Source organism: Cyprinodon variegatus, unplaced genomic scaffold (genome assembly GCF_000732505.1).
Source record: "Cyprinodon variegatus isolate N-32 unplaced genomic scaffold, C_variegatus-1.0 Scaffold27, whole genome shotgun sequence".
NCBI lineage: Eukaryota > Metazoa > Chordata > Actinopteri > Cyprinodontiformes > Cyprinodontidae > Cyprinodon > Cyprinodon variegatus.
The window spans coordinates 2,018,572-2,044,040 of record NW_015150480.1 but is presented as its reverse complement, the minus strand read 5'-3'; positions in this window follow the sequence as shown (position 1 = coordinate 2,044,040).

Sequence of the window (25,469 nt, the reverse complement as noted above, 5' to 3'; positions counted from 1 at the left end):
AGATGAGGCTACTATGACAAGAAAAAGCAGAGAGAGCATAAATACTGCAGAATGGGAGTTTAGCAATAGGATAAAGCAGAATAATGAAAATTGGTCCCTATGTCCTCCAGCAGAATAAACATATAGCAGCATAAGTATAGGGATAGCTCAGATAACCTGAGCCACTCTAACTGTAATCTTTATTATCATTCTCTTTTTGCTCTTTTTTACTTTTGCTAATTGCAAGTGTACTGCATCACAGCCAAAATTACTATTTTTCTTACTTTGTCTCTTTGTTGCATTTTAGCCAGCATCAACAAGACTTTTGATGATTGAATGTCTGCATGTGTGTGATGTTAAGCACAACATATTGATTTACTTGTACATAGTGAATTTAAATGATCTCAGGGGTACTTTCTGTTTCACAGAAGATTATTATTCTAATCTAATCACATAACTAAACCTGATATAACATTCTATCAAGACCAGGCTGGCATCAATTTTGTTTTGAGAGCTTGGGGAAAGCAGCCATGATGATGAGCCACAATGCCCAGATCAAAAACACCACTGCATATGTTGACACCACTGCATTATGATGTAATAACAAAGTTGGTAAAGCTTTGCTGTGGTTGGCATTGTCCATTTTGGAGTAAAAACCCTGCAGGAGGGAAAAAAGCAATTTCATGGTTCACTTTGTGGTTAATGTGCTGCTGTAAACTTTAGAGGGGCTTGTCTTTTTTGTCTAAGTTTCACTCAATAATGCAATGGACTATTATGAGCTCATGCCAATTAATCATTGGGCGAAAAGGTGGCTGAAGGGCATTCACTAAGAATATTAACAAGAACATGTGTGTGTTCTGATACTTACTGTAAAGTGTTGATGTATTTTACCAGTAAAGTGAGGACTTTGATAGAAAATTAGGAACTTTTACTGATCCTCACTTTGCTGGCTTAAGTTTAGGACTAAGGAGTGACTTAGGATAAACTTAGGGTGAGGTATGTACCAGTAATGGTTAGGTTTGGGGTAAAAAAAAAAAGGATAAAAAAGACCAAGACTGGTCCCCATAAGAAGTTCTCTTCTTGAGGTGGGGGATTAGGATTAGGACCTTTACCTTTAGGTTTAGGTATGTGTTGGTAATGGTTAAGCTTAGTATAAGGGTTAGGCCATTGAAATGAATGGGAAATGAAAGGAAGTCAATGAAAAGTCCCCACAAGGATAGTGTAACACAACATGTGTGTGTTTAAGTGTATAAGGTAAAGTTTCAGAAGAGGTGGTAGCAGAGCCACTTTAGAGTGTGTACATTTTGTGTGTACATGTACGTGTTTGCCCACTCTGTTCACACAACCAGGTAAGCCTCTCTAATTGCTGCTAGGTGCATTAGCACTCAGCCACCTCTCTCTTTCTCGCTACATCTTTGTTTTTCCTCTCAGCGCCAGTCTGCAGGCCAGAAGACAATCAGACCAGAAGGGTCATTTTCTGCAAGAGCTCACCTCCCTCCTCTGAGCCCTGTCGCTGACAGGCTCCCGCTCTGCAGGAGCCCTAAATTAACACTTGACGTCTGCGAGGCTCAGACCTGATGAGGCCGCAGAGAGAGAAAATGTCAGAAAACAAACACTCCATCATTTTTGCTTCATTTCCCCCACAGCCGGAGAAACACATTCACCTGGAGAGCTGGAGAGGACTGCCTTGACATCCACCCACCTACCCCTCCACCTCCCATCTGTTGCTGTGTATCAGCCCTTTCTTACAGGCCTGGGTCTGAAGCTGAAGTCAGAAATGAGAGAAGGGATGCTGAATAAGAACTACTTGAGTAAGTTCTAACTAGATTCAGGTTGTAAAGTTTAATATATTATCAATATATTTGTGTTGATGCATAACAGCTAGATTGAAAAAGGAAAATGTTTTGCTATAAATCTATAATGCAGCCTCCTTTTATTGCCAAACTTCTGGTAGATGAGTAAAGAACCACAAAATAAATGGATCACTTTTTATAGTAGCATGACATATCACTCTAAAAAAATAAAAAAATCACACTTTTAATTCAAGCAATTCAATTCAATTTCGATTCAGTTTATCTATATAGTTCCAATTCACAACACATCTCAAGGCACTTTACAGTCCACCAAACCATACAGTCAAATTGATTTAAAGTTTCCTATCTTAGGAAAACCAGTTGATTGCATCGACTCATTGACTCACACTAAGCATGTTTGTAGGGACAGTGGAGAGGAAAAACTCCCTTTTAACAGGAAGAAACTTCCAGCAGAACCAGGCTCAGTGTGAGCGACCATCTGCTGAGGCCGACTGGGGTTCCAGGAGACATAAGCAGAGAATTACTCATATGTATATACATTAGTCTAACTGTACACTAAGAAATTATGAAAGAAAAAATGAAAATAAAAATCCCAGTCAATTTATTTTGTCGTTGAAAGAAAATACTTTTAATCCACAAGAGAATCAAGAAAACATTTAATTGGCTATCCTTCTTTTCTGTGATAAATTTATGTGACACATAGGTCTAAATCTCTTGGTCAATATTCATAATAGAAACACAGGGATACATTGGAACCTGGAGTGATACATGTGTGCTGATCCTCAGCAGGAAATGGCTACAGTTGTTCTGATCAGAGGAACAATGAAGATGGAACTGAGTGATGATGCAGACTACCTGACATAATGATGGTAAAAAAGCAGCTCTATAACAGAAGAGCAGCAAGTTTTAGTATGAGATTATTAGAGCACAATAAAAGTTTTCTTGTACTTTCAAATCAGGTGTGCCAATAAGATGTGTTGCAGGTGTTGTGCATTTATATCTTGTGCAATTCTACTACTTGGATGTGAACTATTTCTTTTCTGTACACATCAAGAGCAGCTCCAAAATTATTTATTCCTTGCAGAGGATGTGAATAACTGTGGTATTTCACTCTATAGAGTAGTATGATACTATTTGAAGCCTACTTAAAACACAGTGCCCCTAGCGAGTTCTGATAGCACCCATGCCTATTTTATTATTTGCTTTATCTCTTTGTTGCGGGAGGGTTTATTTGTTTGCCTGAGAGGTATTGTAGGTTTGTGATCTGAGCAAATTGCAGCAGAAAGTACTTCAGATAGGAATGACTGTAATTAGCGTGCTCTTAAATGTGGAACGCTCTCCTAATGTTTTTGTTTACATGGGGCAGCTGATCTGTGGCTCGCTGTGGGGGCGTCCCACATGTGGGTTAAAATCACTTGTCATGCCAGAGATCATCATTATGAGCTTACAATTGGTCAGTGTTGAGGAACAATCAATGCTGTGCCAGGTAGACACTCAACAACTAGCCTATGCTGTGAGATTTTGTGAGTAATTTTGTATTTGTAGTTGTGTTTTCCAGAGTGGTTAATTTGAAAATACAAGTGTGTTCATCAGTGTATGTTGGCTTTGAATTGTGAATTTAATATATTTATCAGATGGTGGTGTCAACACTGTAATTGCTGTGTTTACTTCTCTATACTAAATCTCGAGGTCTCCCTCATATCTTCTGAAGAATATATATATATATATATATATATATATATATATATATATATATATATATATATAAATGTTTTTTTCTTTTCTTTTTTTTATGTGTGTGCATCTATGCCAGAGAGGAAGCAATAGAACTTTAAGAGCTCTATACTCCACAACTTCTGGAGAGAAGACTTCATTGATTTTTGATTGATTGTTTTTTTAACAAAAAGCTGTGGTCAAGTACTTACAATGTAAAAAATGCTATTTTGTGCCAGAACACATATCTGCATGTCACCCTACAGCATGGTGGCAGTATGATGTGGGTAGGCTTCTCTTCAGCAGCGACAGGTGGGTTGGTCAAAGTTGAGGGGAAACTGGATAAAGTTAAAGATGGAGACAATCTTGAAAGAAAACTGGGTTGAGGTTTTCCAAGCTATATACATTTAGATCAAAGGATATGCATTTGCTCTAATGTCAAAGATCAGACCTGCATCCACAAAAGAATCTGAGCAAGATTTTAAAATTGTCTTTACAAATTCCATGCTGTAGGGTTAAATTCCTGGCCCGGGGTCTTTCTGCATGGAGTTAGCATGTTCTCCCTGTGTATGCATGGGTTCTCTCCAGGTACTCCGGCTTCCTCCCACAGTCCAAAAACATGACTGTTACGTTAATTGGCTTCTCTAAATTGTCCTTTAGGTGTGAGTGTGTGTGTGAATGGTTGTTTGTCTTGTTTGTCTCTGTGCTGCCCTTCAACGGACTGGCGACCTGTCCAGGGTGGACCCCACCTCTTGCCAGTAGGCAGCTGGAGATACTGTAGGCACCAGCACCCCTCGTGACCCCTTGGGATAAGCATGATCGAAAATGGATTCAAATGGTTCACTTTAAACATTTTTTTGTTTTTTTTGTTTTAGTTTTTTTAATGCGTTTCCTCTTCCACTATTTTACAATAAAAGGATTCTTTTTTTCAGTCCATCATGTAGGCTGAAGTGTTAGATTTGTGTTTTATTCATGAAAGAGATCATGCTCTAAAAAAAATGTAGCCAGTGATAGTTTTTCTTTTTACGCCACACTCCTTTTTTTGTTTTTTGGCTAGAGTGCTTGGTTTAATTAGTTGTGGCAAAAAATATATGCATATATAATGAATAAATAAAAACAAAAAAACAAGATAATCTTACAGAAACGAGCAAAATCCAAATGAACACTTTAAAGGACTTTAATGATTGGAAAACAATCTGTTTCCATGCAAAAATAAAAAAAATATTAGGTGTGATTTCATTCTATCTGAGCACTGTGCTCTTAAGTAAATGCAACATAAAGTCATTACTTGCCAATTAGGAATTTCCTGGGTTGCCCATCTATTCAGTCAGTAATTACATTTCACTGAAGGATGATATCCAGGTAAATTAATATTTCAATTTAATTTTGCCCTAGTTGTCTCTGTATCTCCATTTCCTATCATGGGACAATTGAGATCTTATCAAGGATTAAAGTGGAGGATATTACTTCTTATTTAAGTTATGCACGTGTACATGTGCTGCACGCACCGTAAGCGTAATGACTTTGAAGAAAAAAAAAGAAGGAAGAATAATAAAACAATTAAGAACCAACAAAACCAAATAGGCTGTGAGAAGCAATTCATCAACTTGGCAGGAGAAATCGGGGCGGAAATGCTGCTTAAAGGAGTTCTTGAGCAAGTTGAAGAGAGGATAAAAGAAGAAAAGGAGGCACACGAAAGGAGCAAAAAGGAGACAGGAAGTTGTGGAACATTTAAAAGTGCTTGGTAAAAGTAGTCCAGTTACTGTGTGACAAATGTTTAAAATGGAAATCTTTCCAGACGTCGTCCCTCAACCCCCCTACCACCCTCCAAACCATCGCAAACACTAAGCTCCAGGATCTGAAGTGGCAACACTTGAGATGTTAAAGTGACAACATCTTAACATAAACTGAGGGGTTGGAGTGAAAGTCAGTGCAAACCCCCGAGCAACCTCTCTTTTCACCCACATAACTTGCTCCCTCCCTGTTGTACCCCTAACCCCCTCCTCCAAAAGTTTAGGCTATTCAGTACCATGCTGTGAAGATTGAAAGTCTAGCAAGCCCTGCACTGAGAAGAATTTGCAGAAAGGTATCAAGAATGAGTGGCAAAATGATAAAATGGGAAAGTGAACCAGGAAAGGAGGGAAACTTGCTTTTTCACTGTCAGCTTTGGTTCCCCCCTTTCACTTTCCGTCACAGGTGCTTCCAAACAGAACTGGAAGCATGTAATCCGCCCAAATCCAGCGTTTTCCGAGGAGTGTAAAACCGAAATGTTCTGTGGGGGTCACTGGATTAGACAGAATGCATGGTGGTAGCTTGGCTTGAGAGGCAGAATTAGAGGAGTTGAGGAAAAAGAGAGCGGAGGCTGAACTGGTTTTGTATTAAAATGAGCTTACCAGGTGGTCTCCCTCCCAAAAGTGGACACAGTGTGTCAAGTAATCTGAAAAGCCCCCGGGTGTTTGCTGCTCATTGGCCATAGGCCTGGTGAAAAGAGAGAGTTGAGGGTGGGGGGGAATAAGAGAAAGCAAGGGAAAGAAGGGGGGGTCTAGCTTGGGGAGGTGGTACTGATGTAGCCATTGAGGCCTCAGTGAAATGTCTGTCAGGCTTGGTTTACCACAATCACAGCAGTGATTAGGACTCTTTTGATGACAGGTTTAGTTTTCTATCAATTGGAAAGAAAGTGAGAAAGGACAAGAAAGGGGGTTGGGTTGTAAAGTAGGGTTGGGTTGCAGTGGGAGACTTTGGGGGAGGGTGTTTACGCGCTGTTGCAGGAAAATGGGAGGGGTGGAGATAGAGATGGAGGTGTACGGTGGGGGGGCTTGTATTAATGTCTTGCACCAAGGAGCTCCTACGTAATTTCCCAGCAGGTCATGGGGTCAGGTTTGTATTTAGTTAGTGGTAATGATCTCGTTAGGGATCTGAATGGACCACCGTCTAAGCCCATTGAGGATAGCGAGTGTGCCTCCCCATCCCCCACCTCTGCCTGCCTTGTGTGGGCTTACACAGCCCGTGAACTGTGATTAATGGACTTCCAGGGCTTAATAACTTGCAAAACAGTATTAAACAAGGGAGGCCCCAGGACAATCGGAGAGGCTACCCAGGCGGAGTAGGAGGTGGCTGTAAACAGTGCCTGGCAACAATTGCAATGCATGGAATTAACTGAGATGGGCCACTCACAATGCTACAGCTGGCTAGTGGCAGGGAGCCAGGCCCTGGGAGAAAGCTCCACTGGTGCTTCCAGGTGGCCTGGACCAGGCAGAGTCTTTTCAGTTTTGTAAGTGTTAAAAAATAGAAGGGGAGAAAGGCTACGTTTGTGGGAGACAGTGAGAGGAAGCCATTGAGCAGGGACAAGAAAGAGATTAAAGAGCGCAGAGAGTGATAAGCAGATAATGGGGGGTGGGGGGGTGAGGGGGTGCATTCAATAGAACAAGTAATCCTTGACATACAAGCTCAAATATGAAGCCTTTTTTTGTTTCTCGTGTTTAATTTGAAGCAGTGTGTGTAAAGTTGCAAAGCAAGAGTTGTGATCCACACAAACAGAGAGCAAGATTAAAGACATACAGACACTCATCTGACCAAAACACACACAAACATTTCACTACACACACCTCTCTGCAGTCCTAGACTCCTTTTTTTTCTCACCCTTGTGCCCTCTTGTCTGGAGACAAATGATCCCAGCATGGAGTCATGAGTACTGATGTGTTCAGACCACCCTCCACTCTGCCGCGGACATTGTCCTTCCCTCCCAAGCTTTAGTGTGCATTTTATGCCGGCATAATGTATCTCCGATTTGTAAATATAAGAAAAGGGCAGAACTCGTGCCAAAGGAAAAGTACCTTTTGATGAACAGGAACTACATTAAAAATGCAACGGCAGATAACAATCAAAGCTTCATAAAATTGCACCAAACTACGTTTTGTCAAGAGGATTTTTGAATGAAATTAAAATATTTAACTGTTAACTAAATTTTGTAATATTTCACTGTTGATCATATCCAAAAAATAAAGGGAACATTTTATTTTCAGTGGGATTTAGCTGCAGAAAATAGATCCAGGCATCAAACAGGTAAATTGCCCAGTGTGTGCTCCATTATAAGTAATTGTAAAAACAATTTGGGAAGCATTTGATTAAAATATAAACTGGTATTTTCTTCTTCAGTATGGTAGTGTGGAAATATCTTTACAGAATACTATGGTATCTGTTTTTTCCCACATTTCTGCAAAAAAAAGAAGATGATGTCCAGAATCTGCTTTTCATAACACAAGAAAAAGATATACACATATATATTTTCTTATTTGACAATCAATTATTAATATTTCTGTCCTTTTTATCCAGATTATCTGATCTCATCAAAATCTTCATCAAATTGTGTAGATTGTTTAAACAATGATTCTGTTGTATATTTCATTAAAAAAATATTTATATTACTTACACTCTGAATATTTTTTTATTTCAGCTCTCATCATTAATGACATGCTATTTTATTGCTTATCTGTAATTATTTGTTCTATGGCTAACCTAAAACCTTTATATGTATAAGTTTTATTTCAAGCTTTCCAGAGGCGGATTTCTCTGTAACAAGGTTATCGATTTAATCGAGTAACTGCTTGACGAAGTGCATTTAATCCTATATATATTCTATACATACACTCTAACATTGCAAAATGTTGTTTTTACATCCATTATATTATGAAAATAATATAATGCAATCGGCATAACTGCTCAGCTATAATAAAAGCATGGTAAAAAACCTTGAGGTGATGTAGATTCATATTCTATAATGAATAATGTCTATTTATTACTGTTTAATATTGTTTATTACTGTTATTTGCGATCGATAAATACATTTTATATATCAGACAGGGAATACAACTTGAAACCTCACTAACACTATTATATTTACATTTTATCAAAGCTGCAACTAATGACTATTTTGCAAATCAATAAATCTGTCGATTATCTTTTCAATTAATCAATTAATAATTGGATAGCCAAAGATTCCTTAAAGAAGATTTCTTATGAAATGAAACCAGATGAAAAATACTTTTCCACTTGAGGAGTTTTGAATAGAGAATAAAGACAGATGAAAATGTTCTTTTATCTTAAATGCAAATTTAAAATTTTTTTCTTTTTACAATCTTGGTATAATTACTGCTCTAAGTGGGCTGCTCTGTCAGATAAAGGCATGATTTACAGTCTCTATACTCCAGTTAACGATTAATCAATTACTAAATTAATTGACGATTATTTCAACAATCGTTTAATCACGATTAATCTGATTAATTGTTTCAGCGCTACATTTTATATCACAATTTGAAATAAATTTAATTGTTAAAAGTAAAACATTAGCTCTTTTGTTTTATACATCTGAATTTATTTACTTGTTATCTGATTTATTTGCCATAGCATGTTCTCAGTTCCACATTTCGTATAATCCTTCCAAAATAAAATCTAATATAGAATATAATCCTTCCACTGGATTTTGTTTAAAGAAGTTTAGAAGATGTTTCGCTTTCCATCCAATGTCTTAAAACTTGGAAACAAAGTCCAGTGGAGTGTTTTTAATATTCTTTTTTTTGGAATGACTATGACCTGAATGACTGAGAATCTTCACCAGCACATATAATCATTGATTCTAGTTGATTCTGAATTGTTTTAATGACTTAGTTTCATATAACGCATATTAATCAGACTAACTGATTGACAAATTAAATTCCATTTAATATATTTAATGTGAGTGTTCTCAGTTGCTTCTAATGTTTGCTGTCTAATCTGTTTGTTTGGCTTTCCTCACTAGCGACTCATCTCCAAACAAGTGACTCCAGGGTCATCCTAATCTGCTGTTCCCCCAGATCAGAGATGAGTTGGACAATAGCTCACTTTGCCATTCACTCTGATATAGGGGGCCAATATGTCTCCAAAGTATTTGCACAAATGCTTTACTTAATGAGCGGCTAAGAGGTTGTTCAGCACCACAGTCTGATGCTCCATCCAGGTTTGTTGTGTGTGAGTATGATTAGCATGAAAATGGAAAAACAAAAACACTTGGACTGCAAATGTGCAAAGTGTAGAAAGATGCAAATATTTCTGAATCCAATTATTTTGTACAGTTGTCCTCATTCAGCTTTATTCAGGCCTACATGCAAGGACATATTTAATATGCGTGTGTGGGAATACATACTGTTGCATTATCTTTCTATCTCATCCACCCTGTTCTACAGCTGCCGCCCCTATCTTCCCATCTGCACCCAGCCTCTCTTGCATAAGGGTGTAGGTGCAGTGGGTGCATTGGGGGGGCTTGGCCCTGATGAGGCAGAGAAGGGAGCCACTGCTGAACTAAGCTCCCCATCTCCTCGCATCATGAATAATGCAACAGAGAAATACATTTATCTTTTAATAGCCCCAGCCCCCTGGCTGAGACAGTTCAGTCTGGCCCGAGTCGACGCAGCTCTCTCACCTCTCCACCACAATGCACCACCCCAACCGTGATTGTCTCTGCTTCTTTTGAAGTTGGGCGCGTCTTAGTGTCCTAGAGATGGGTAATCAGGCTTGATTCTGGAGGGGTCAGGGCATCTTTTGAGGGGGGCGGTCATCGCCAAGTTCAGTTAAAGAGGGTGGAAAAAGAAATGTAATTTTATTACACATCCTCCCCGCTGAAAGCCAACCAAGTTTCCAAGTAGAAAAATAAAGGATGAGCAGAATTTTGCTGAAAGTTTGCTGTGGAAAAAAATGTGTTGTGGAAGTAAAAAAAAAAGGCATGTTTATTTCTTTTACAAGTTTTTACAAAGTATTATTATTGATTTAATTTTGAAGCCTTGACTGACAAAATATTCATGATTGCATTATTGACACAGTGTTGTTTTGGCATCTTTTTCCAACAAAGCTATAAAAATTTCTGTGGAAATACCACCACAAAGTCTGAACAGGATTAGGCTTTTGTGCAGAAAAGGGCTTTAAAAATAATTCCAAGACTTAAAAAAAGAAAAAAAAAAAAAAAAAAGAAAAAAAAAACAGATCAATAAGACAAATGCAATTATTAAAAAAAAAAAAAATTTTTGCATACACTTTTGTGTCAAAACCAGACAGTAAAGCGAGGACACCATCCATCTTTATTGACACTGTTTTCAGTAAGACACCGGATGATTTCAAATCAGCCTGGCTCTAATGCGCTTCGTATTGCTGCACCGTAATGTGGGAATAACACGGTCTCCCAGTGTTTAACAAGGATCAGGGGGATTTCAGCTCTGGCTTTTCGTCTTCATTGCTACCACATCTGTATGTGTGGGCTCTAGGGGGGGTGTGTGGAAGCAAGTGTAGCTGGATACCTTAACCCTTCCTCAGTCCCTGCAGATTTAAGGCTCAAACAGCCTTCGCAGTGAAGGCTGCAGTAAAAGAAACATCAGGAGGAGGGGCTGCAGTGGCTACACAAAAATCAAAAAGGTTTTTCAAACTGAGCGATTTATTTAGCACTTGTTTTTTTAGTTAATATATAAAAAAAAAAACTTTGCTGAAGGTGAGAGGAAATAATAAATTTGATTGAAAAGATAAAAAAGCTATTTAATTTTTTAATTTTTTTATGGGACAATTAACACTTAAAAATAAATATTTAGATCGATTTTTTCAAAGAAATTTTATGAAAAAAAGAAGTTTCTGTCTCTTTTTATACCCTAACATTTTAATGCCATTATTTAATTCGGTGTGATCATTTTTTCTACACTACTCAGCTTTATCCCAGGAGTCAACAAGATTTCTTTTTCAATTTTAAGTCACAAGTTTTATGCCATCGAATTGACATCAGATTATCACAGAAGTTAAAAAAACTGAAACAAAACACACTCGAGAGACACTGAAGCTGACATCACTTTTTCAGCCAACAATGACAAGTTCAAGCACACACTTCTTTCCAACATGCCCCCCTCCTCATCCTCTCCCAGCACACACACCCACTTTCCCATTGCAAAACCTAAATCTGCACAACCCACACGGCACCCAGCCCCTCTTACCCACCACTCCCCAGCACCCAAAGCCTTAAAGCAGCCCTGATCTCGTGTTGTCATGCATCGGTTGCCGAGCGTTGGGGATGAGGCCTTGCTATAGCCGGAGCTGGAACTGGGTGCCAGCCAGCAACTCCTCAGCTCCCTGCTCTGCTCTATGGAAGGCAGAGAAGCTGAAAGCACCATTTATCATCACTTGTGTGGGCAGCATCACCACAGCAACGCTCGGGCTGGCAAATGCCACTGCTGTGAATACTAATGAGGCTCTTGGCAGGCCTGTGTTGGCGTAAATGGGGCCAGGGTTGTACTCTGTGTGCGTGCGCGCGTGCTGGCCTCCAGGAGGGCTACTGTAGAGGTAAACAGTCCAAGGGAAATCAATTAAGTGTTTCCACAGCGTTTGGCGAGAGCTCTAATCTTCAGCAACACATTTTAAAATAAGGGCGAAATCTGCCTTTAATACCTCCTCTGCTTTCTGCATGACAATAAACAAGCAGGCGACAATAAACAGTTGAGCACAGCCGAGCTTGACTAAGTCTTTACTTTGAGAAAACACATGTGAAGTCATTATTCCAGAGTTCCCTTAGCTTCCCTCCCCATTCAGCATGCAAGTTCTCACAACCAAACACTGTAATCAGAAAAAAAGCAACTTCTGCTGTTATTTTATCAGTCTTTCTGACTTCTAGAACATACTGTTTAAAGTTGCAGTACCACTCACTGACTTCAAAACATTCATTTCAACCAATCTAAAAAAGGTATTAGTAATGTCGTGACCTAAACTGGAAATGCATCTGCCCTATTTTTGGCATCTGACACATTTTTTAAGTCAACAAAGAGAAAAGCTCCTTTCATCTTGAACAACTTGGACAGAAGTGTGTAGTCTATTCTTTTATCATTTCAGGAATTCTGATTAGCTCTGGATCTGTTGAAAAATTTGGGATTTTATACCTCTAACTCATTCATCATTCCATATCAATGAAAACAGACATGGTATTGGATCTTAAGTTATTGAATCTTTCTTGATATTTATATTTAATGCATAATACCAGATATCCACCTCACTAATGGCCTTATTTTTTTAGGATTGAATACAAAAAGGCAAAGAATTTTCTTGTTGTTCATCTAATTACTTTGCAGTTCAATAAATCTATGATTATACCACAATTCCTGACATCTTGCAATACAATGTAGATGTTTTTATCCAGGGTTTCATTGTTTTCATGACATTGACAATATTCAAAACTCCATGCAATTACGGACTCTTATTCCGCTACAGAGTATTAAATCACTATTGAAAACCGCTTGCACAGAGAATTGTAACTGTTATTCTAGAGTCTAGTTTATGATTGATTTTATTATGTTGTCCTGTGTTCTTATATGTCTTACTGTACTGCTGCCTCTTGGTCAGGTCTCCCTCGAAAAAGAGATTTTATCTCAAGGGACTTCCTGGTAAAATAAAGGTTAAATAAAATAAAAAAAATAGCTTGTGTAGAGTCCATTGTCACATACGATGCAGTATTAGCGCCAGGCAAGAGACTTTATTTATTTTAATTATTTTGGGAATAAAGTCGTAATATTATGAGAATAAAGTCATAACATTACGAAAATAAAGTAAAACATTACGAGAATAAAGTCATTATTTTTCGACTTTATTCTTGTAATTTTATGCCTTTATTCTCATAATGTACAAATTTATTCTCGTAATGTTACGACTTTATTCTCATTATTTTACAACTTTATTCTCATTATTTTATTACTTTATTCTCATTATTTTAAGACTTTATTCTCGTAATTTTACAGTTTATTCTTGTAATTTTATGATTTTATTCTCGTAATGTTACGACTTTATCCTTGAAATAGAAGAAAAAAAAACACCTCTAGCTCGGCCCTAATACTCCATCATAGTCACAGGATTATACGGTCAGAGTGTTGGGGAAAAGTGCTTATTTCTAGCCTGCATGCAGATGCTAGCAGCAACTCTCTTCTGTCCTGTCCAGTGGAACACCCCCTTTACTGCCACCTATAGGGCTGGAGTGAGAGAGTCAGTGGCTGTTTCCTAATTCTAAGAACGGAGTACGGACTCGTGTCCTCGCCAAGTATGCTCTTGAGAAGAACCCAGGAAAGTCTGGAATCTGATAGAACAGGAGCATGCAGTGTAAATATGGGTCAATTGGAATAGAAGCGTACTTGTGACGTCACCACACGCTCGGCTCGTCTAGAGCTGCATTTTATCTCTTATTAATAGTCTCTAGATAATAATAAATTCTGACTTTTTCATTTAGTGGGGGAATAATAATTAACACAATCAGATAAACACAAATCAAAATTAACATTTTGCCAAATAAAACCAAAAAACCGGCATCATAGCCAGCTGTCCTTCACACACGGCTATGCTGAGAGGGCTGCTGCAGACGGGCTGCGGTTAGCCCTGGCTGCCATCAGCCTCGGAGGTCCGCTGATTGAGACGGTCCTCTCAACTTTGGAAATTTATTTATTTTTATTACACATTAAATCGGTAAATGTACCATATAGTGACTCGTATAATGTTCTTGCCTCAAATGATCTTAAAACATACTTTTATTGAACAACAGCAACAGAAAAGAGAACTTTTATTAATACTCTGAGCTCTGTGATCGTTCCATTGAAAGCTGCTGCTGATGACGTTTCACGAGTACACAAGCACATGAGAACGCACAAGTACACATATTGAGGAACGGCCAGTGTCTTCTTCCTCTGCTTCTTTATGGGATTTCATTGGAGGTTGGCACGCAACTAAATGGTGCATTACCACCAACTAGTGAGGAGTGTGAATGGCTACTACTTACTTATACTGAACAAAACGAAATCAACAAAAGTAAACTTATCTCTTTTTTCTATTAAATCAAAGTGTATTCTGTGCTTTGAACCATTTCCCTCCTTTGTCTTTTATACTTCTTACAGCGTACCATAACATGTTCGATTGTCTCTTGTTTCTCACAGTATTCACACCTACCAGTGTTATGTTTACCTATTTTGAATAAAGTACTGTTTAATCCTGTATGTCAAAATCTAAGTCTTGATATAATTGTTTCTTCTCTTGTGTTCCTTCCTGCACATCTCATTTCTCCCACTCTCCTCTAAATCCTCTAAAACCACTATCTTTTCCTCTCTTCTTCCCATTGCTTTTGCCATCTTTCCTTCAGCCTCTGTTTACCGTCTTACTAGTTTTAACTGATATCAATGACTTCTCTTGTTATAGCCTCCTTTGCAGCCTTATCTGCCATTTCATTTCTTTTAACTCCACTATGTGCTGGTACCCATAAAAATATTACTGCAATGCTCATCATTTGAAATCTGTATAATGTTTGCTGGATTTCAATAAAAATATCTGCTCTACTATCTGAGTGACTTCTCTGTAAACTGATTAGTGATGTCGAGGAATCTGAACAAATGATCACTCTCAGTGGTCTTATTTCCTCTACCCATTGTACTGCAAACAGAACTGCTAGCATTTCTCCTGTGTATGAGTCAGTGTCTTAAGCCTGCCAAATGTTTGCAAAATTGAGTGCCTCTTCGATTTGAAAATTGTTTTAAAAATTCAATTAAATGCCCAGACTTATACCATCGCTACCCCTTTAAGTCTGTGATTTTTACCTAAGTGCTTCCCATCCCTCATAAAATTATAAAAGAGTTTACTACTTGGGACTCATGGTAATTTTCAAAGTATACAATAGGAACAGTTGAGCTACAATGTGAAACTGAAGCTTACTGGATACGTAATCACTAGAAGTCCATGTGAGCAGCAGAAATATATATATTGGTGTTGGCTGAGCACATCACAAGGACTACCAATAGATAAGATGATCCCCCTGGAACCCAAAGCTGGAAGAAGATTGTCCACTATACCCTTGATTGGGACAGCATATTTCTGTAAATATGTGTACAATTATCTTTATTAGAAACTGCTTTAAGAAAATCTAGGATGTGTCTGAACGTCTGCCCTAACCCCTAGATCCCTCAATCACTATGTACAGCGGGGACTATATAGTGGACTTTATAGTGAACAAAGTGGACTGACCATTTGGATAGATGATCACTACTTTTCAATCCCTGTTGGTCACGTGACTCCGCCTCCCTGCATTGTGCCTGTGCCATCATGGTTATTTTTTGCCTCTGTGACAACAAATCCCCTAATGCTTTGTGAGGAGAGTTCTCGCAAAGCATTCTGGGATATATCTGCTCGTCTAGTGACCATGGATGATCACTACTTTTCAAGATGCATTGTAGGAAATTTCAAGTACTTTTTCATCCACTAGACGTTCGGACACTCATCTAAAATGGCTAATCACTATATAGGGCACTACTTTATAGTGCCCTATATAGTGATTAGGGCGGATATTCTGACAGAGCCCTAGTCTTTCTGCAGTGGTTTATTCGTAAAACATGGAGGATGTGTTTGCTTTATTTTATTGTAAATATGGTGTAATTAGGTTGGATTGACCTTGAACTGATTCTGGTGCCTTTACTTTTTTGGTCACCCATCAGTGGACATAGGTCCCTAGCTGGCGACAACTATGGGAATTGTCTGGCCATCTCACTGCTGTCATCTCCCCTACTTGCTTTGGTCAGAAAGAGATGCTTGCAGGGTTCTCTATCCATCGGCTGTGTATTTGCTATTGCAGTGGAATGAATAGCTTCATCGCAGCGCAACAGAGGAAAAAAATTAAATATATATGCTTAATTACTATAGTGTATGTTTATATATATATATATAAACAGATGTATGTCTATGTATGTGTGTACCGGTATATATTCTATATAGTTAAGTATTATAAGTATAACAGTGAAAATGTATTATATACTGTCTGATAATTCTACCATTTGAGAGCATATCTACTATATATACTCAAGAGCATTGGCCCTGTGGTACTCCACTCCACAAGTAACCATGAAGATTGGAGAATATTTATCATTGACCTGAAAAAAATAAACTCTTTCAGACAAATAAGATTGAAGTATAACTTTAAAAAGAAATGTACAACAAAAACAACACAGGTATTGAGACCGCTCTCAGGAGAGACAGTTTTTCTTGGGCAATTGAGTTTAAAACGTTCAAAGGTACCTTACTTTGGATAAAAAACCAAGTGACTACTGAAAGGGGCAACAAAAATTTCCTAAAGACTTAAAAAGGTTTTCAAGACATTAAAAATAAAGATATTCTTATTTGGATTCAGAAAATAATTCATTTGTGAAGGATCTAAATCATTTATTGTGGCGATAGTCCAAACCAGGTAAAAGGTCCTGGTTCTTATTCAGCTTCTTTTAGGGACAAAATTTCTGTCTGTGTCTCTTTAACGAAGCACGGCCTGTTTGCAGGTGAAGCTACATTTTCAAAGGTCTTAAAATTGTTTTTATATTAACAAACCATCTTTTTTTTTTCCAGAAAGCTGCTTTAATTGCTAGAAAAAGTGGAAGTTATGGATGCATTGGAGAAGGATCAGTTAGTCATCGGGTGAATGGAAGCGCAAAGAGCCTGCTTAAGAGAAAGGTCACAACTTGAGGTGTCCACAGGATCTAATAATTTTTCGGTAATGAAGAGGATCCAGAATAAAATTATTCCTTGGCCATACCCACTTAGACAACTTAAATTGCCAGTTTGATGGCACTTCTTTGGTTGGAACTTGAGGTATTTTGGGCATTCTCTGTCTATTACTGTGTTGGGCTCCTGAGGTTTGTCTTGGATTGCAAAGCTTGAAAGGAGCAGAGAATGTGTTTGTTTGTGCACAAATCTGTTTACGCATTTGGGAAGCTTGGGAGTGATTGGGTGCACTGTGCTCGCTCATCCTTACTGAGTGACTTATTAGTGCTAATTGGGAAGGACAGTTCAAAACAAGCACAGAGGAGTGGTTGTCACACAAGCGTGATACAAGTGGAAAGAGGCAGGCAGTGCCGGCTGCTTTTCACAGCTTCAGCCCTGCCCTTTTCCCAAACCCAGTCTTTCCTTCCACCCCCACCTCCTCGTCCTGGTTGTCCCTGGCCCCTTGCTTGGCCAGGCAGAGTGGCCACAGAGTGGGCTCTTTGTCTAGACCCAGCCATTAGCAGTCAGCGGACTTCAGAAAAGTGAACAGGACAAGGCAGTGGACAGAGGCGCAGACAGAAACAAGGCTGTCTGAGACACTTAGGAAGTCAACAGCTGACGGAAGGGCCAACACAAAGGAAGGAGCTGGTGAAGGATGGGGAACGTGATCAGCATGGAATATATACTACCCTTTCTTTGCCTGTCTACTTCACGTTTTTCATACTCAAATATCAACATTGCAACATATAAACATACTTGAAATGTTTCTGAGGAGCGAAGCACACAAGACTGCACCCATCAGTGGCTCCATTAGCCAGTGCACAAGATAGCACCGCTGTATGATAGGCAGGGCATTTCCCCTGCCCTGAACCCTCTACTTAATGATGAATCAACTGGTGGTTCAGTGACATTAAGACCTCTCCTTGGTATCTGCTCCCTACAATTATTCAAGCACCATGTTTTTTTCTTTGCTCAAAGATGCTAATTCTAACAATTATTTAGTGCCATAATGGCTGCAATTATATTCTGCACAAACTGAAATAAGGTATAAGCACCAATTAGTAACTGGTCATTATCTTAAGCATTTGGTTCAAAAAAAGTGAAGTAATAGGCAACCGTCTAGTAACCTCACATTAAAAAAAGACTGCATAGTTCCTAGTAATTAGTGGAGCTTGTTTGCCTTTACTCTTAAAAGCATGTTGTAGAGTCAGTAACCTGCTTTACTGGTTATTATTTGCAGTCAGATTGTGCTATTAGAGCGGCAGTGTCGGTATCAATAGCTAGTGTGACAGTAGTGCAGCAGCATGTAATTATTCTTCCTTATACTATTGCAAGAAAGTTATTTAAGAAACGGAAACAGAAAGAATGCAGAGCAAGTCAAATTCAAAACAGGTTAAAAGCGTCACTCAAACGGGGGGAATTCATCACAATAACGATGGAAAATTCTGGAATATATAAGAAAGCTCTATGTTTAGTTGCTATATAATGGCGATGGCCTGTATTCTGGGTCCTGTATGTGTGCTTTCTCAAAGACCACGGCAGCGAGGATCACAAGAGCGGTATCAAAGCCCTTGGCCACCATGCGAAATGTCTTCCCGCAGCAGGAGGTTGTGGGATTGTTGTCTGTGTCCCGACTCTCTTTGAATGTCAGCCTCACTAACAGGGCAGTTTGGGGGCTACATGGCACCTTTGACAACACAGTCACACTTTCAAGTTGTCCGTCACCAGCCCGCCTCCCCCACCACCAGAACAGCGCCTCTCAGTGGCAAAGAGGCAAATAGACAGGAGCTTTTTAAATACTTTTTAAAATTGAACTAAGGGAAAAGTAGATCTCTTCCATGCTTTCAGAGGAAGACCTCAGGTCAATGTATTTTATTTCATTTATTATCTTTTTTAGACAAGACTTAAACCCTAAACATTTTACTGGGTATAACAGCTGAGCACAACAGCTTCTCTTAAAGAAAAAAAAAAAACTCAACCCAACACATTGGACCTGCTTAATAGCTGTTTAACTAAACCCCCTCATTGGAAACAGTTTGACCCCAGTTTACTAAAACACAATGTGAGAACTCCCCAAGGATTAGGCCCTGACCTAACTGTGGAAAGGAGGGAATGGTCGACACCGGTTATAAAGGAGTCTGCTATTGTGCTGTCCAGGCATGGGGGAGGACAGTGCGAGGGAGATACATGCCAGTGGGAGGAGACAGCCTTGTTGTAACGACATCTTGATGGAGCATCTTTCCCACCCACTGGAGCAGCACTGGCTCTGTATGTATTTTAATGAGGCTTTGTGTCTGCCCACATACACCCAACCTACTGACAGGGAACGTGTTAGCAACATGCTCTCCCTTTGTCTCAGCACCCAATCATATAATCGACCAGTTGCTGGATTTATTCCCTTGACTCTGTTTGTGTCCATATGTGCAAGGATGTAAACGGTACAAATGACCTTTTCCAGACAGGGTGGTGCATTGTTGGCATTGGTTGTAAACCTACTAAGGAGTTTAAGTGAGTGCTTTAACAGCACCCTGTACATGATTAAACACCCCCAAAACTACTTTTTCCTGATAAATAATTTACCTTTTATGTTCTTTATTTAAAATAAGTCACATTTGTAAAGGGCCGCAAATGAGAACAAATCATGTTTGGGCACTTTTATTTTTTCTATTTGACTGTTTTCTGTTGACTTCTATTTTATCTGTGCTGAAGAGCACCATCATGTGCCAGGATGCAATCCAGATTTTATTTTCTTGGTTGCTGACCTTGATCAGGGAAACTACAGGGTCAGAGCCTCTCCAGTGTCTATTGTAAGCTCCAATAGAATGTTAATGAATTGGTGCTGAATATTAAAATGCAGACTCCCTTTTCAGCACCCAGTCAGACTGCTGAGGCATGTTGAGTGCCTTGGCGACTAGACGCTCCGAGCCTGCCACTGACTGGAAATATGGAGGGTGAGAATGCTGAAGCCCTTCCATCCATTTGTATCAGGGTGAGTGTTTTCTTTCCCACAAAAGATGGAGGGATTGAACGGATGAAGAAACAGGGTTTGGTGCTTGGCAAAGGTGTGTAATTCGTAGATACAGTATACGCAAGGCCAGGAGGGGTGTCACTTGGACCACAATGGGATGCTTTGTGAGAACACAATGGTTGATTTAGGGCACGCCCGGTGCGCTGGCCCTCCTCAGCGGCCCCGGAAGTGCTTCGTTTTGTTCAGAGGACAGCTGCACAGTTCCATTTGTCTTCGCTCGCCTCCTGATTGGCTTGGCATGCTTGAGGAAAAGGGACGAGTACTGATTGTTTCACATAGAACCTGGCTCATTATCAACACCGAGGACTGTTTATTGGGGAGGAGGAAGAATAAAACCAACAAAGGGAACCAGGAGCCAAAAGCAGCTCTAGAAATGTCAATCTTTAAAGCAGCTCCAAACCTCCATAAAAATGACAAACAGCAACACATATACATCCTCTAGTGCCCCTTCAATCAATGGCTTATATAGTCAAGCTTTGGATACCAACCATGCCAGAGTGAGCAGTATAGTTCCTGCTCAACCCTAAATAATAATCATAGTAATGAATAAAGAAGTGTTTAGTTGCATTTGGTTCATTTATTTGTCACCATAATAATAAAAACATGTTATTAATATATACCAAGGACAATTCAATGAATCTATCCCTATTTGCCTTTGTTTACACTGTAAAAATGTCTACTGACAATAAAACAACACTTGTTTAATAAAATCTACATTTTAACTTTAAAATTTCATAAAATCTGAAAAAAGGTTCACCATGATTTACTTTTATATTTGTCAATTACATCACAACATGCATTAGGATCAAGCTAATCTGATGGCACTGGTAAACGCTATGTTCAACAGGGAACTTTTAAAATATTTTTTCATAATCCCTTCCAGAGCACGACGGTTTTCTTCGAATTTGATGTGTTTAAATTAAACTACAGATGCACCGATCAATTGTTTTCCAATCTAATACAATGCCGATACATGGGCTGAGCGTATCGGCTAGTATCTGAAACTAATCAGATAATACCGTTGAATGAATAAACCACATACTTTACCATATGAGTAAAGGCATCAGGCTTAATATAATATAGCAAAATCAAATTTTTCTTTGGGAATAATAAAGTATTTTTGAACTGAAAAGCAATTAAAAGGGATATATATCACCACTTGCTGTTGTATGTGCTCTGCAGATGATCATAATCAGTGTATTATCAGAAATAAGAAGTCGCTAGAACACTGTAACTATATAGCTGTATGATGTCAATAAAAATAAAAATGCTTGGATTTTAATACCCGATTGGCACCATTCATTGGATATCTGATCCGGCTAATATCAGAACCAAAATCCGAAATCCACACTATGTATTGGATTGGTGCATCTTTAATTTAATTTAAAGATTCCTTATTTCAAAGGCAGTATTCTCATAGCACAGGTAAACCCATCTGAAAGGAAATTAATTTAAATTGAAATACAACAGAAAAAATTGAGAACTTTGATTAATTGGCTGTTGCCTTGTATGATGTAACAAGAAGCATGCGCACATAGGCCTTTTTTTTGGCATAGTAGATTATATCTTAAAAAAACATTAAAACAAAATAGTGACTCAAATAGAAAACTGACATTGGTATTGTTTTATGTAGGTTCCCAAACTGAATCCTAATCTGTGTTTTATTGATCTTACATCAAATTCAACATTTCAGCTTAAAAATGAGCCTGACACAAAAATAAATACTAATCTGTCTGAATAAATCTAATTTGGCCAAGCAGTCCCACCAGTACCTGTTAATCTATTTAAAAGGATGCGTCATATTTAATGTCGCATAACAGACAAGCGTAGAAGAGTTTCACCTTGCATTTGGTGTCTAAATGGAAAAACGGTGTTATGCTTTTTTAGGTCAGATGAATAGAACAGATCCCACAATCCATTCAACCATGCCTGTCTCTTTTTTCTTTTTTTTCTTTTTTACGGCCCTGCGCCGAGTCGCTCTATACAAGGATGAGTGAGTTGTGGCCTCGCACTAGCCTCCATCTCCCTGAAAGAGGACAGGGAGAAAAGGCAGCAAGTAAACAAAAAAACGCATCTTGGAGTTGCTTTTCCATGCCTCTCCATCCTACTCATTCTGAAGCAGCTGTGCAAAGAATGTCAAAAATTCAGAGTGCCCTCTTTTTATATACCTCTCTGTCAAGTATTTCTTTTTTTTTTTCTCTTCCTGTTCAGATGGAAACCAATGTCTGATGACACATCTGAGGTTTTCTAAAACAACCCAGACAAAACAAGAGAGCAAAAAGTAAAGGAGAGCGGGCATGCATGCGAGCCTGTCTGTGTTTATTTTCTTGGTGCACAGGCATTGTGTGCACCCATGTGTGTGCGCAATGGCTGGTTTTAGACAACCAGTGTGAGAATGGTGCAGATGTCCGTGCAGCGGCTTGTTCAGCATCCTTCAAAAAGAAGGGATTTTCCCTCTTTGTTTCAAATTTCACAGGCTGTCCAAATGGGCGCACACAGGCTTCCAAAAAATAAATAAATAAATGGATGTATCAGTAGCCAACATCTGCAGATTATGATTAGCATTTGGAGACTGCGTCCTTGAATGAGATTTGGATGTCGACTGTCAGTCTTTCTTTACGAGTGCGACTCCCATTCTTGGAAACTAAAAGGGTAATGCTTTGTCCTTAAATTGGCTACAATTTGGAAGGAGAAAGGAATCCTCTTCTCTCTCGTTCCCTCTTGCTCGTTATGATGTTCTGTCTGAACAAGAAAGAGACACTATTAATTGTGTTGAATATGAATAGCTGTATTTGGTTAAACAGTTTCAAAGGAAATTGGCCCAAAGGAACTTTTTTTTCCTCTTATTCCCCCTACTGTCTGTCTTTTTCTTCTTCTCCCTTTATCAAGATTTTCCCTTCCCTCTCTAATTTTACACTGAGCGAGCCGGCTGCTTTAGTGCGGCTGCATTATCTTATGTATTCAGCTTTCAGCTCCTCTCCCTCTCCCGATGAGGCGAGGCTTAATTGGGCTCCGGCTTTAAAGTCTGTAGAGCTCTCCACTTGCTCATAGAAACACATTCAGGGGCTGCTCATTCACTTCGAGTATGTGTTAGATGTACAAATATTATTTACTTTTATACTCCAAATCAAAAGGCACACACTTCCTGGCTCTCTTCACAGAGTCCGTGCAGAAGAATTTACAATTTAATTCAAGTCGGAGTAACATTTTCAGTCGTCCAACATTAACCGTTGACCCCTTGCTACACTGAGAGAAAGTATTTTAGAAGGTATTTATTTATTTATTTATTTCACTTTTTTTCTGAATATAATGTCAAAACTATTAAATTCTACATATATAACCCTTTTTTTGGTGAAAACTTCCACCTAATTTTCTAAAATGAAAATCCTTCTAAAGACGCTGCCCCTGTCAGATTCAGAACAGTAGGGTTGATAAGTTATGTGTGTTATATTACCAATAAAAATATAAGCAAGCTTTCAACTGAAACATAATTTCACTATGCATCTTTTAGCTGTTTAACTTACACTTACATTATATTTTAAAAAATATGGCTACATTATATAAAATGTATGCAAATTAACTAATTAATTAGTGCAAAAATATGTGCTGCCTTTTTGTAGCTTAGCAAATCTCTGAAGGATTATTTTATTACAATGTAATATATTGCTGATAAGAACATTTTTAAGGTAAAGTGTTAGTGCATGGGGGAGTTATTTTTGCAAGGAAATGTCTGTCAATATATAATCCTTCTTTAAAACCAGACTATTTTATTTTTAATGCCATTACAATCTTTAAAAATCTAGTGCTGTTATTGCCGTATCACAAGCAGGCTATTTTTTACTGATACTTTTCAGTGTGTGAAAAAAAAAATGAGATAGTCAAAATAGACACAGAACGCAAAAGTGGAAAATTAAGGTTTCACCTCTCAGAGATCAGGCAGAGAGAATGGCTTTATACAGACACTCCTGCATTCCTCACAACTAAACAACCTGAGCAATTAGCTGCACCATTAGAGCCTGGAGAAGGGAAAAGGAGCTGTTAAGAGAAACACACTGGAAAGAGGAGGAGAGGGAGTGAGAGTGTCAGAAACAGAGAGAAAACTTGGTGGCTCTTGTTCCGCAGTGAGACCACAGTGCTGTTGTGTGGAGTGTTTCAGAGCAGCACGCCGGCAACGTCGGGGCCATTTCGGATTGGAGCTGATGAACTGCAGATGAACAATTTTGCACTTCGCTTAAGACCCGAGCTTGCAGACAAACTCCTCCTCATTAGTTTTTGTCCCTCTGCTTGGGTGCCAGGCACAGAAATAAATGAGACCACTATCAGCGGCCGCCTTGATAAGCCGCCTTATCTCATTAGGTTCCACATCAAAGTTAATCAGTGATGGGAATAGTAATTGGCCGACTAGACAATGCCATAGATCATGGGGCTTTTGTAGTGTATGTCATCTCCAAAACATCAGCAGGCTGGGGCTGGAAGATAGGGTGCATCTGCTGGGGAGAGAAGGAAAGAGGAGCGTGAGTGGGGAGGTGGAAGGGTGTGGGGGTGTGGGAGTGAGAGCTGGGAGTGAGTGTGCATGATGAGGAGCACGGGGTGCAAGAGACAGCGAGAGGGAGAGAGAGAGGGGAAAGGAGTAATGGCAGAGGCATAACAAGCAAGCTGCTCAGAATTAATGAGCTTACTCAATAAGAAAAGAATAACCAATCAGTGTGTGTTGGGCAAATATAATTTGGGAATAATTGCTTGATTGCTTTTCTATAGTAGGCTGATTTGACCACACACAAGAACTGAGAATTAAGATGTCAAGACAAGAATTAATTTGGCAAGCGAGGGCACACAAATGTTCCTCTCGCTCCCCACTCAGACGGCTTGGAAGGCAGCCGTCGCCGTGAGTTGGAGCGCTCTAATGATGAAAACACAGTGCTAGATTGCGTATTCATTTCCCCATCTCTGTTTTACATAAAGAGAGGAACTGCTAATGCCACAGATGTTGGGATATCATACAGAAAAAAAATGTGTGTATGCTAACACATTTAATTGGCATTTTTGCATATCCCACTCCATTGTTGATAGCTAGTTGCAGCTGATTGTGCAGTTGGTTATTTTTTTTCTCCCCCCCCATGCGTAACTGTCTGGGGATAGTAATTGGTTCGTTTTGACGCTTTCCATTCCCAAACAGTGCTTATTTCTGAAGTCTTCTCTTGTCTCTCAATTGCCAATTCGTTGAGGCTTAGAGTGTGTCTTTCATTACCCGCTACCTGCTTTAAGAAATCAGTCTCGACCTCACTCTCACACACTTGGGCACTGAGGCAATGAGGAAATGTTTCTGTCCTCTAACAAAGTGCCAGTGGTCAGAGTAAAACATTAGAGAATAAGTGACAAGACTACGGTTA